Raw genomic sequence first — 13,975 nt, 5'->3', positions numbered from 1 at the left:
TATAAATCTATTCTTTAAGAATTATAATGGCAAAGTTGCAAAAAAAAAAAAAAAAGGCGGGGGGAGGGCAAGCTTAAGCTTTAGACTCCTGTTCTCCTCAAGGATAGATGGTGATGGACATGGGCGGGAAGGTAGGAAGAGAGGAAAATTTAACTTAAATTTCAGGTAGAACTCTTCCTAATGGACTTGGACATTACAGACTATAGTGTCCAGTGTGGGTGAGTAGCCCAATCAGAGAGAATAAGCCTGCCCATATCAGAATGCCCTACCAGTGGCTTCTGACTTACCTATATTCACTCTGACCACTAAAATCTTAACTTTCAGGTTGAATCTACCCGAATAAGGTAATCATCAACAAAAAATTCTGGAATCTAATCTTTTGATTAATTTTATTAGGGTAACATTGCTTAATAGCATTATATAAATTTCAAGTGTACAGGTTTATAATACAATAGCTATCTACTCTATTCTGTGCTCACCACAGAAAGTCTAGTCTCTCTCTGTCACCTTGTATTTGACCCTGTTTACCTTCTAATCTTTAACTCATGAAACAAAAGTATTATTGCCAATGTCTGAACCCGTTCTCTGAAAATATAATAGTTTAAATGATAGCTAATATTTACTGAGAGCTTTCCTTGCTTCTGGCCCACTAGTAAGGGATTTATATATAGACTGCTAATGCAATCTTTGTTGTACTATAAATTTGAGTTTAGGTGTCTTTTCTTCTCCCAGATTTGTTCCCTATAATTCTCCACAGCATTACCAACTACCATGGGAGCAAAAATAGGTCCAATGCTTATTTGAGCCAAAACATAATAGAACTTTTACAGCTGGAATGGGAGGCAGTGAGGTATAATGGAAAATGTTTGAGGCTTTGAAGATAGAGAAAACTGGCTTTAGTTCAGTTCAGTTCAATTCAATGCAATAGAGACAATGAACTTCTATGCAAGGAGTTTTAATAAATATGAAATTACTGTAAGATAAGCATTGAGCTTGTTAATAGGTATACAGAGAAGACTGAGGACATAGATGCTGTTCCTGAGGAGCTTATAAATTATTGGGAAGAGGAGGTACGTAAATAGACACTTTCAAAATAAAGTGGGAAATATTAACATAGAGGTAAACAATGATATGGGAGCATGGGAGAGAAACATGTAACACAACTCAGAAAATTCCTAACCTAGATCTCTAGAGATAAGGAAGATATCTCAGCCAGGAATGGTGAGATTCAAATTCCAGACAATGAGACCATTTTAAGAGAAGACACAGAGGAAGGACATACGGCAGATATATGAAAACTAATAAACGAAAAGCAGAGCATACTGACTGTGAGAGGCTGGGAAAACTCTGTTACCTTTCTAATCCCTTGTTTTCTTTATCATAAAATGATCTTAAACAATGTCTATGTTACTGGCTGGTTGCATAGGTTAAAGATGAAAACCAATAAAGTATCCAGAATAGTGTTCAAGTCAGAAATATAAAGTAAGATAATTCATAAAACAGTTATTCTGTGGGATGTTAATAGATGTTTTAAGTTCCAATGGTAAGTTATGATTTGGAGATACGGAGTTGAACTAAGTCCAAACTTTGAGCAGATTTCTTTAGAACTGGAGCTTTTAATATGCTAATTTTCATTATGAACCTTTAAGAGTACATTCTGCTCTTTTTTTTCTAACTAAGCATCCCAAAGGACTAGTGTTCCATATCATACTGGGAAATATTGGCCAAGACTAGAAGAGCATATAGGATGCCCAGCATAGTTTTAATCCATCTGATTCTTACTTTAGGGAAACTGTGTTTCATTGGTTAAGCACTATATTTGAAGGCCAGGATTTTTTTTATCCCATGACAAATCATAGTCTGCGTCACAATGACCCACAGTATTTAAAAGTTCTATGTGTGTGAAGTCAGTGAAGAGTTTCTCTTCAAGCCTTAGAATAGCTGGCTTGTGAAAAGAGCTGGGCTTTAATCCTAGCCTCTTAGATATTTGGACTACCATCTGGATCATAACCTCCTGCCTTATAAATAAGGTGGCAGTTGATGTAGTAGCTCTAAGATCCACGGTGATGGGAAAATTGATGAGATGTTCTGGGCCTCAGTTTTTAATTCTGTAAAACAAGATATTTTTATGTATAAGCCATCAGAACTCCTCTAAGATTCTACAACAATATCATATCCTAGGTCAACCTAGAGAATGTTCAGTCTCAAACCTCTAAATTTGGTGAGACAGGAAGTCATGGCTTAGGGCACAGAATTTCATAGTTCCAGGTGGATTTCGCATTCAGCGATACCTGGGCAGTAATACAAAGATTCCCAGAAAGACTGGTTGAGTGAAGTGAAAAGACAATGTATCACCACCTAGCCTAAGGCTCTTCAAAAGAAAATAAGGTCTAGCAGTTAGCAAGTGTTAAATTGAGTTGAAGGTGGGCAGTGGGACAGGGAAGACCAGGAAGAAAGTTGTTTGCTTAAGTGCAATTTGATGAATTCAGGAGACTTCCAAATCTTCACCAAGAGTTCTTCCAAAGCTATATACCTATATATCCAACTGTCTGGTAAATATCTCCACCTACCTATCCAACACACATCTCTAACTTAACGCATTTAAAACAACTTGTGTTTTTCCTCCTCTATGTATCTCTGAAGCAAAATGGTTCCAAGAGATCCCACAGGTCTAGAGAACCAAATTTCTGCATCATACTGAGCAGTCCTGGTAGCATATGTCTAAGGCCACAGGAGAGAATTACCAGGGACTTCAGTTTCCTTTGTCTTCTGTGGTTTTGATTGTACTGTTATCTAATCCCTAATAAAAACCACTAATAATTAAATGTCATTATCCCCCTTTTCTACAAGTGAAAAGTGAAACTCTGAAGGGATAAATAATTACTCAAGGTTACAGAGCTAGTTAAGTTGGGGAGCTGGAATTCCTACCTATGCTTGACTCCAAAGCCCACGTTCCTTTGACTAGGCTGTCTCCCACCAGAAAATGTCAGAAAGGTGATGCAAAGAATGTTAGAGCCCAGTTGGTGAGCTATGGTCCTAGGGAGAGGCTGCTCCTTGTGCTATGTTGTGCTGTCTGTCATGAGTGAGCATCTCAGAGTGCTAACTGTCACTAGATGAAAGTTATAGAACTGTCAGGCAGGAAAAGAGATGTTAGGATACAGATTCAGAAACTGTCTCATGTGATATATTAGGTGTACTATGCTTCCTGTGCACGTCACCTGAGAGCCTATATCACCAGCACACTATAACACTATAGCTCATGCTTCTCTCTCTCTTTCTCTCTCTCTCACACATACACACACATACGCGCACACACACACACACGCACACACACACTCACTGCCTAGTTTCTGTGGACACTGAAAAATGTGCAAGATATATTTTGAGTTACCAGATAGCTCACATTTTATCGATAATATTTCTCATTTACTGAGCACCTATTATGAGCTTCCGCTCTACATGCCTAACACAATTTAATTCTCACAACATTCCTCTGAAATAGGTATTATAAGTTGCATTTTGGAGACAAGGAAATTGAGGTACAGGAAGTTTCAAATTGTCTGTGGTCACACAGCTAGTAAGTGTGCATGGTAGAGGTAAGAGTACCCAGATACAAACCCAAATCTGTCAGGCACCAAAGGCCAGGATTTGGCCAAGGCACTTGACTGTCTCAGCAGGCTCTGTTGGTGTGGTGCTAGAGAATCCCATCAAGACAGCTTCCAAGTGAAGAAAACTAATTTTAAAAATCACCGATTCCTCTATTGCCTAAAATTAACACTCACAACAGCTGGGAAAGCATATATCAAAGAGAGTTCTTATCCATTCTCTCTGGAGCAGGAAAAAAAATTTAATGAATGCTATTTCATCCTGGTTCACCTAAGAATTAATTGTGTGAGGAAAGCAGGCAGCATTTTCTGCTGCCAAAGACAAGTTCCAGAGGCCGCTCTCCAGTGCAGCAACACTGACACCCTGTGGCCAAGTGAACCCTCCCAGAGCCCTCCCTGAATCCCCTCCCACAGCCTCAGGTGGGAGGCCCACCAGTCCTCTCAGACTCTCAGAAAGGGGCGCTAACCACTGAGCAATAGAACAAACCTCTGGGTTGGAATAGCTACTGGTAGAGCCCATTTTGTTCTAATTAGAAGGCAAATACTGCTTTAAGTAACTAACTACAAAGCTGGTTTGTGGCACTGGAGAACAGGAATATCCTTACCAATATCCTTTTTTTCCTAATTTCAGTATTTGTTTATGTATCAGTTTAATATACTAATAGGCATTTAAAAAGATGCATGGACATTCAGTTAGGTCATCCATTTTATAATTTGGTGGACAATATGAAGCAAAGTAGACAATGGTAGAAACAGAAGCACAGGTCCAAAAATGAAACATACACAACATGAAAAACAAAAATGCCATCCCAGGATATGCAGAGAACACAGATTTGTCTCTGGGACCTCTATAAGCCAATGGAAGGATGGAGGCCACATTGGTGACAGTCACTAAGATAAAAACAAACCATAAGTCAAAGAAGAACACAACTATTCCTAATACTAACGGCTGGAAAAACCCTCTCCTCATATCTTCATAGACAAAGCAATACAGAAAGGTCATGAATGACGTCAGTATACAGAGAAGCACTGCTGGCCCAGATAATCTTTCTATGTGGCTCAGCAACTCATACAACACTATAGCACTCTAATTCATCCCTTCACTTTTACATTCTTAAAACAGTACAAGGCGCTTCTTTTTCATTATTGGTTTTGATTGTGTATGTGTGTTTAGAACGCTTTGTGCTTTCCCTTTAAATGATTGCTGCCAATTAGTTGTTTGTCTACAATGCAATGAGATTCCATTTAAAGAAGCTGATGTGGGGCTTTTACTGAGGAACACAATAAATTAATCATTAAATCATTTGTATTGATCGAACCTTGCAAGACATGAAAAAATGTCGTGCAAGGAATATTTCCACCAAGGGATAGGAAGGGACTTCGGCATCCTAGGTGTAGGATGGGTCACTATTCTCTAATAGTATATTCTCATTCCTTCCCTGAGATGTTAGCTTTATTTATCAATTCTAAAATAAATATGAAGAGCATTTAATTTCAAACTTCTACCCTAAATAATAGTTTCCATTTGTTAAGTATTCACTAAGCACTCCATGCTATGCTTAGTACTTTATTTCACATAATCTTAATATTAAATCTGTGCGGAATGTATTTCTATTCCCATTTAATGGATGAGAATACTGAAGCTAATGGATGTAGAAACTTGCTCAAGGTGACCCACGTAATGAAAAGTAATGTCAAGATTGTAACCCACTTATGAGTAAGCCCATGCTCTTAACACAAAAGTATACCTTAAATTAAACAAACAAACAAACAAAACATAGAGGTAGACTGAAAACTCTGCAGCATATTTTTCTGCTCATTGCCTGGGCTTGCTTGTGTGCCAACACAAGTGCGGGAAAGTAGCATGCTGGAGTTAAGGTTTTATTTGGAGAAGAAAGGATATTGGTTACCAATGCCAAGACAATGAGCAGAGGCCCAGGATAAGTACTAAGACACCAAGCAGACCCCATGTGAAGCACTAAGAAGAGAGCTGGTGAAGACAAACACCACAGAAGGTAGGACTGAGAGTGGTGGTGTTCATGTGAAGTAGCATAAAGAGACTTCGCAGTAACTACCAGGATTTAGGGGATATACAGACACACTTTCATCCTTAAAGTCCACATCCTGCTCCTTGAGCATGTCATTTAATATCTGTAAGCCTCAGTTTCCTCATCTATAAAATGGGGCAGTCATACCTCCCTCAAAGTGCTGTTGTGAGGTTTAAATGCGGTAATATCTGTGAAGCTCTTAAAGAACCATTTGATAGAGTAGCTGTGTAAGAAAAAGGGTGCCACTTCCTCTCCTTCCTTAACCCCCCTTAACAGAGCCTCTCTACCGAGGAAGCTCTGAACTGGACTTAGTGGAGCAGTATTCTTACCCCTAACTTTTTCTAGTAGTTCTAGTCAATTTATCTCTTTATACTCTAAATAGCATTCTATCAATTCATAATCTGGCTCCACCATTTTTCCTTCAAGGAGATCTCCCTTGGCTCAGCCACTCATGGACCACGTATGAAAAGGTAATCTGCTAGACTAGTGTGTGGAGGGGTGGTGATGGGGGTGATGTTAATGACAGAGGTGTCTGCTTTGTTGCCTGACTCTCTGCTCATTTTCATGGGATAAAACTATCTGGTCTCAGAAAACTATCTTGAGTCTCAAGAAAGCAAAGACAGAAAAAAAACTTATGCTGATCTCTCCCATCACCTTTTCTCCCTGAAGCAGAATTTCTCCCAGGCCAGAGGTAACTTTCTTTTCAAGGTGTTTCACTCAGAAACACTGATATAAAAGGCAAAGGGAATAGTGCTGCTTGACAAAATACTAGTCACATTAAAAAAAAAAAAGTGAGGTTTTATTTTGCTGGGCAAATTCTTTTGACAAATGCGTACCTGTTGGTCTATTAAAAATTAAGATGGTTATTTATTCATGCCACCACCTCCTGAAGAGGCCAGAACTAAAAGTAGAAAAGCAATGTCTCAATTACAGTTGCAACAGCATTTAAAGGCTGGCTGAGTATTCAATTGAGATTTGAGCTTGAAATTCTGGTACCAGATACAGATTAGGATTCTAGGAAGGAACAGGAAGTGGCCTAGCTCAAAGTATTCCTTTTCACTTCTTAAGTCCATTTATTTTATGGTTCTGACTGCATGTCAAAGCCATTTGGAGGCTTCAAGAGTTTAAATAGCGATGTCCAATTAATAAGGCATAAAACCCTGCAGCTTCCTCACCCCATCCATTTAGCCAGCTCTTCCGTGTTCTGAATGTCTAATTGATAGGAGACACTTGCAGGCCTGTCTCTGCAACCAAGAAGAGGATGGGAGCAGTCAGCAGTAGTTTCCACCATGACTTTGTGTTTGGAACCTGAGTAGTCATGTCAAAATGAATTATAGTTCCTCATGGATATTGTGTCTACGTTTGGAACAGGATGAAAGTGCTGGTAGTTTTATTTCTTTCTGAGACATTCTGGAACATTTTAGCAGTGAATTTTGTCTCCTGGGTTTTTTGGACTATAAACTCCACACATATTATTTTAATAATGAGGCATTCTGCTGAGGGATTAATGAGATAGCATTGTGGTGTTCAAAGTGACAATTAAAGCTGTTTTGTTTTTTTCCCAGCGATGCATTCATCTTTTTTGAAATTATTTTTTTTAAAAGCTCGTGTTTAGATTTTAGATTTCACCTTTATTTGAATAGATTCAAATTGGAAAGTATATGGGAAACAACTTGGTTCCAGGAATATTTGATTATATTTAACAGGAGAGTCCATTAAATCTTTCCTCTTCTGGGTTTTTTTTGCTTTTTTTTTTAAACTGGCTTTAGGTTATAGCAGGTATTCACTACCCAATTTAGAGAGGATAAAAAGCTCTTTTTTGGCCAAACCTTTTAGATTTGTTTGGGGAGAAAGTTTCAGAGAGGATCTGCAACCTCTTCTTTACATAATTTGTAGATTAGACAAACCCTGTGCTTTTAATAGATGTTTCCTCATTAGACAGCACAACAGAATAAAATAATTGTCTTCTGTTATCCTTGGGAGGCAGGGCCAAGTTTTCCCTCTAAAGACATTATCATATCAAACAACTGCTATAAAGGTAATGTGAAACACAGGCTTTATGGGAAACCTTTGGATTTCTCCTTCCTGCCAAAGGACTTTTAAAAGATGAGCCCCTTTGTTATGGATGGCTCTGGAGTTCCTCTAATAGGTGTACCAGATGAAAGATGGCTAAAGACATCCCAGATGGAAGAGCTGGCTAACAATAGTGCCATAAATACCTGATGGATATACAAGCCTCTTGGCGTGAAATATGGTCTTTGCTCTGATTTACACTTTTAGTGCATATTTAAAAGAATGCCACATTTGCTGGTGGGGGAAGAGCATTAATAAAAAAATTTAGATTTGTGGGAAGAGGATAAAGAGAGCCTCTACTCTTTGACATATACGTTATTGTGTTGTCCTTGCCAGAGCTCGTTCTTTCTTTCTAAGGACACACTCACTTTTCCAAACGGGTTTTTTGGACAAAGAGGGCAAACTCCATTCTTGTAGACTGATTCTGAGCAATTTTGCAAGATAAAAAAGCTCTGGTATTATAGCAATAGTTTTGACTTTTGAGCCTAGAGATATGACTCTTTCTTTTCATACAATTTTTTGCTTACTTTTGTCACACTGTTGGCAACAGAGCTGGCTGGGTCTGGTCCATAGCAGGCTTTTAGTAAATATCTGCTGTAATCTGAGCCTCAGTTTTCTCATCTGCAAAACGGAACTAATAACATCTATACTACAGTGATTCAATCTACATTTAACAAGAGCCACTGTATGTCATATTCTTTGTTCAGCACGTGGTTCAAGAAACCCACCTGCACAAGTACAGGATAGAAGGGAAATGCATAAACATGCACCAACACATAAGGAGAGCATAATGTAGCAAAGTCAAGCAAACTTCAGTTCAAACCCCAACTCATCCACTTGATAACTTAGTGGCATTGGAAAAATTAGCCAATCTTGGCTTCCCATTGTCAATTTGCAAAATGAAACATTAGTAGTTGCTACTTCATAGGGTTATTGAAAAGATTAAATAAGATGATGCATTAAACTCTTAAGAAATTGCCTGCATATAATAAGTACTCCATAAATCTCAATCAGCAGTTTGGCTGAACTTAATGAAACCTAGTACCTAGCATGAACTCTTCACTACTTTTGCCTGATCAAACCATATGTGAGATAATATTTTTATTTTTGGACATTATAATTTAAACAGATGTTGGTACATCCAAAAAAGAATCCCTGAGACAATTTATGGTTTTAAAATCAATTTATATGAAAGATGATTGAATAACCTAATATTTTGATTTAAGGAAAAATAATCCATCACTATACATATATATTTGAAGAAGAATTCAAGTCCTGGGGGATTTTTTAAAGGCAAAACTGGTACCATCTGGCAGAGAGATAGACACTGCTTCTATTTAGAAGAGGACTTTTAGATACTTTCTGAACTTTTCTGTTTCATGTAGAAATTAATCTCCTGTCACTAAAGTTAAGAGAGTAGACCTCACTGTGATGTGGATCCAGGCAAAACGTAGATGACTGGACTTCCTTCAACTTTAAATGTTCTGTGAGTCCACATAAGAATTAGTAGGCTGACTCTCCTATTATTATATATTGAAAGGAAAAAATCCAGAGAGATCATGACGCTCCAGCTACTTAGTGGTCAATGTGTGTTACAAATTCATTCTGTGAATTCCACTCCATTTATAGAAAATCATCACTTTACTGTGAGCTTCTCCAAGTGACCTTCCTTGTGAACAGGGCCAAGCCCTTCACATTTCCTTTTGATTCTGTTCCCCCTCATGTTCTCTAAATTTAGAACTTAGCATCTTCCTCTCTAACTTTTTGCCTCCTCTAAAACGGAACCAAACTAAAACCTAAAAACATGGTCTGAGCTCTCCTGTGTTTCTCCATCTAACACTTCATTTTTCATCTTTTATCTCAGTCGATCGTATGCTCTTGCCGTCTCCAGTCACTCAACTCCCATTTACTCCTCAATCTACCAATATCCCTAACATGCAACTGAAATAACTCCAGCAATTATTTCTCAAAACTTTGATATTGCCAACTCCAAGAGACATATTTCAGACCTTAGCACACTACACTTCTCTTACTCTTATCTTTCTAGGCTTGTACTTCTCTGTCCAACACCATTACATATGTAGACATGATGAGGGAATACAGAGAGATTCTCTAAACATAGAAACAAATTAGCAATAATATGGAGGCAAGACACTTTGAGGACATATAAGAGAAATTATTAGTGGTTCATTTTGGCTCACTTTGTTCTAAGTATAATCTTAGTGGTGGGGGTGTAACAATTTTGCAAAGCCTTAAATCCCAGTCTAAGGCATTGGAAATTGCTTATATCTGCAGTTGTGGTAGAGAAACAATGTAGGACGTTACCGCCACATTCCAAATCCATTTATTTTCTGTATCCTTCTCTTCACTTCCTATCAACCTGTTTTGTTTTACCTGAGGAGATGGTATTCAAAGTGAGCACTTGCTTGATATCAGAACAGAAGCTAATAATATCATTGCTATCATGATGAGCTTCCCAAAATGTGGGCATGGAATACTGATGGTCCTGGAGATGGTGTGGGGTGAGCTAGAAACAAGGCATTAAAATGCCTTGAAACACGAAATATGAATTTCAACTATCTTTCAACTCATTTGATTATACCAAAGAGAAAAACATCACTTTAGTGCTCTATATCTTTATATCTCTCTAACACTATACTGATCTTCATTTTTCACAAAGAAATTAAACCTTAGACACAGAGCTTTCCAGACATAAGACTCTATTGCAAGAATTTTATAATACTATTTTGCTTTCATTTATTTATATCACTATCATTTATGGCAAGTGAAATTGCTTCCCATTTTTGATGGCAGTATACATCTTCTTTGTAAAATGCATTAAGTAGAATTTAAGAAGGAGGGTAGCTGATTTACAGAAAAAATGTTAAAGTACAAGTGCTGTACAGACATGGTGAAATGTGAAAGGGAATATCAGTAAACAGAATTTGAAAACCATAATTTGTTAGAAAATGTGGAATTTGGAGTCAGAGAAAACTGGCTTAATATCCAAGGCCTAATGAATAATGTAAGACAATTTACTTAAACTCTTTCGGTCTTAACATCTTCATTTGAAAAAAAATAAAATAAAACCTACTTAATAGGACTGTGGAGAAGAATTAAAAGAAGAAATATTTTTAAAGTGCTGAGCACAACACAGTGCTTAGCACAAATGGACACAGGGTACATTTTGGTCCTTTCTTTTTTTTCTTTTTCCTTCTGCTGACTGCTGAGATTGGCCATTGCTCTCTGTCCCTAGGGCCCCTCTCAGTTTAACCTGTGTAACTTGTGTCTGATAGCCTCTGAGTTCTCTGCTTGTCATCAGGTTCTCCACTGACAGGCTGACACGGGACCTGCAGTCCAGCTTTCAGGAAGGTAAAACGACTGGCTGGAGGTGGCAAGAATTTCCAGACATCTTCCCAAAGATAATCTCCTTCCTCCTCTTTGTCAAGGAGGTATCTGTTCCTCCTCTTTTCCCCTTATGTGTGCAAAGCTGCTAACAATCTGCCCTTTAATTGGGACCCCTATGCAGGAGTCTTAGAGCCCAAACCAGTACAGTCAAAACAATGAGGACCAGCGGATTTCTGGCTTCTTAAGAACTCTTCACCAGAAAGTCAAATCCTATTGCAACTCTTATAAACTTGGGGAAAATACTTAGTTTCCCCGTCTGAACCACAATTTCCTTACCTGCAAAAGGAATTGTTGAAGCCTTCTTTTTAGGGCTATTGTGAGGATGCCAAAGCTTCTAGCATAGGGCCTAGTACCTGCTATGACATCTGCTTCACTGTATCTATCCTCTCTAAGCATTGCTACATTCATGGGCAGAAGAACCACTGTTTCAGAGCTGAAAAGAATTTAGAGATTATTAAATCTTTTCTCTCATCAGAAGCAAGAATTTTCTCCAGGATTAAAACTTTCCACTCTCCAGCTAGAGGCTCCCTACCTTGAGAGGTAGCTAGTTTCATTGTTTAATAGATTATGGTTGTTATAAAATTGATTCAAACACTGAGTCTAAATTTGCCTTCATTTATCTATTGTTCTTTCCAGAACAAGAGTGAATAAGTCTAAGATTTAATTATTTATTCCTTATTATTAATTCCAGGTGGCTTCTGATCTGTTATTTCTCCAACCTCTCTGGTTCCTGTGAAGGATTTTCCCACTGTCTTTGGTTTCTCAGTACCATAGGGTTTTTCTTTAACCTTCAGTTAGTCCCACGAGCCTCATTATGGTCATTCTGATGCAGAAAGGACCCTAAGACATTCAGACAAATATCTTGTATTATTCTAGGATGTTTAAATAGCAAGCAAAAGTTATTAATAAGCTAGCATCTAAACAAGAAGACAACAAAAGCTGTCTTCAAAACCTAGAGACATAGAAAAATTGAAGAAGGAGGGCAGCCACATGGTGGATTGGGGAACCACCACTACACAGAAAAATAAATTCTGAACAGCATACCTGGCAGGACATAAATAGGCCGAAGTCATACAAAGTAAGAAGTGGGAGAGTCCTTGAATTTACTATCTAAATTTTTTTCCCAATATTACTTGTCAGAAAGTTGGAAGCTGCCATCGAGAAAAGACATAAGCAGCCATACGATATCCAAGTTAGCTGCCACTGCCCTGCTGCCTAACTCTCAGTGCTCTTCTTCCTATAACACATTGTCCCAATCACCCACTACCACTTCCCTCCTGATGATTTTCCCCAGCTTCAAAGCCTCATTTGACCAGCCTCAAAGCCTCATTTGACCACAATCAATGGAGCCAGTTCAGCCCTATCAAATCTGCACAGGAGTAGACCTCCAACAAGGCTCCTGATGCCTTTAATACTTAAAATTAAAGGATATAAGAATTCAGAATCTGGGAAGAAGAGGTGAGATACTCTAGTACAAATCTTCATTTAGAGAGGGGAAAAGAGGAAACAAAAAGAAAAGACAAGAACTGAATTTACTTTGCCAAGGTTACACATCTTGTTATTAGAAGAGTTGGGATGCAAGTAATTACAATAACTAATTTTAGTGAATGGTTATTATGTATCAGATATAATGTGTTATGATCTTTATAAGCTTTGCCTCATTTATTGCCCTCAACAACTCTGAGGTATACAAAATTTTGCCTGCTTTTCTCACATGAGGAAACCAAAGCATGGGGCACTTACTTGTCTCAGGAGAGACCATACAGTCAGTTATGCATAACACACTGGGGACACAGAGGTGACTAAGACCTCACCATCATTCACAAAGAGTATACAGTCTGGTTATAAAGATACATATAAGTGAGTCTTGGGCACTGTGATGAGTGCAACAATAAGAAATATGGATAAAGACAGCTCAGGAAATGAAGTAACAAATTTCTCTCTGCTCTACTTAACATATAAATTTGAATCCCATTACTCTTTTTCTTAACATTACAGTAAAGGCATTTTCCATATTATGAGAACTGTTTTTTGTGTGTGAATCATATAATGTTCTACAAAATAGATGAACTATTGTTTATTTAAACAGAATTGTTTTATAATATTAACTATTAGAAATAACTCTTCAATGAACATCTATAAATATTAAACATATTTTTCCTTTTTCCTTTGACCATAAAATACAATTAGTGGCTCAACTTGTTCCAGTTTCTTTCCCAAAAACCACTTTCTTCATTTTACATATAAGTGAGTCCAAAAGCATTAAGCCATTTAACCATATAAAAATAATTAATAAGTTGAGCCTGAAACACAGGTCACACAGTTTCAAGGTGATGCCTAAAAGTTATATGGGAAAAATATTTCTCTAGGTCAGGGTTTCTCAGTCTTAGCACTATTGATATTTGGGCCAGATAATTCTTTATTGTGGGAAAATGTCCTGTGAGTGTAATGTTTAGCAACACCCTTTGCCTCTACCCAGTAGATACCAATAGTACCCACACACATATACCAATTATGACAACCAAAAATATCTCCAGACATCACCAAATGTCCGCTGAGGGGTATGGGGAAAGGGGGAGGGTGTCAAAATTGCCCTCAGTTAAGAACCACTGCTCTAGAGGGTTCCTGCTGCTTAGTTTCTAAAAGCAGATCCTGACAGCAATGCCGGGAAGAAGTCATCCTTTTCATTATTAAATAGACTGATTCACAACCATATGTGGACAAAAGAATCAAGTAAAACTTACATATTGAACCTCAATAAATTCAGAATAAAATACTTATAAGAGTTTTGAAGTAGATTATCTCAAAGAACAAGAAGAAATATATTATTTAAAAGCTTTT

This window comes from Pteropus alecto, unplaced genomic scaffold, assembly GCF_000325575.1.
Source record: "Pteropus alecto unplaced genomic scaffold, ASM32557v1 scaffold25, whole genome shotgun sequence".
Classification (NCBI taxonomy): Eukaryota; Metazoa; Chordata; class Mammalia; order Chiroptera; family Pteropodidae; genus Pteropus; species Pteropus alecto.
This window is presented reverse-complemented; position numbering follows the sequence as displayed.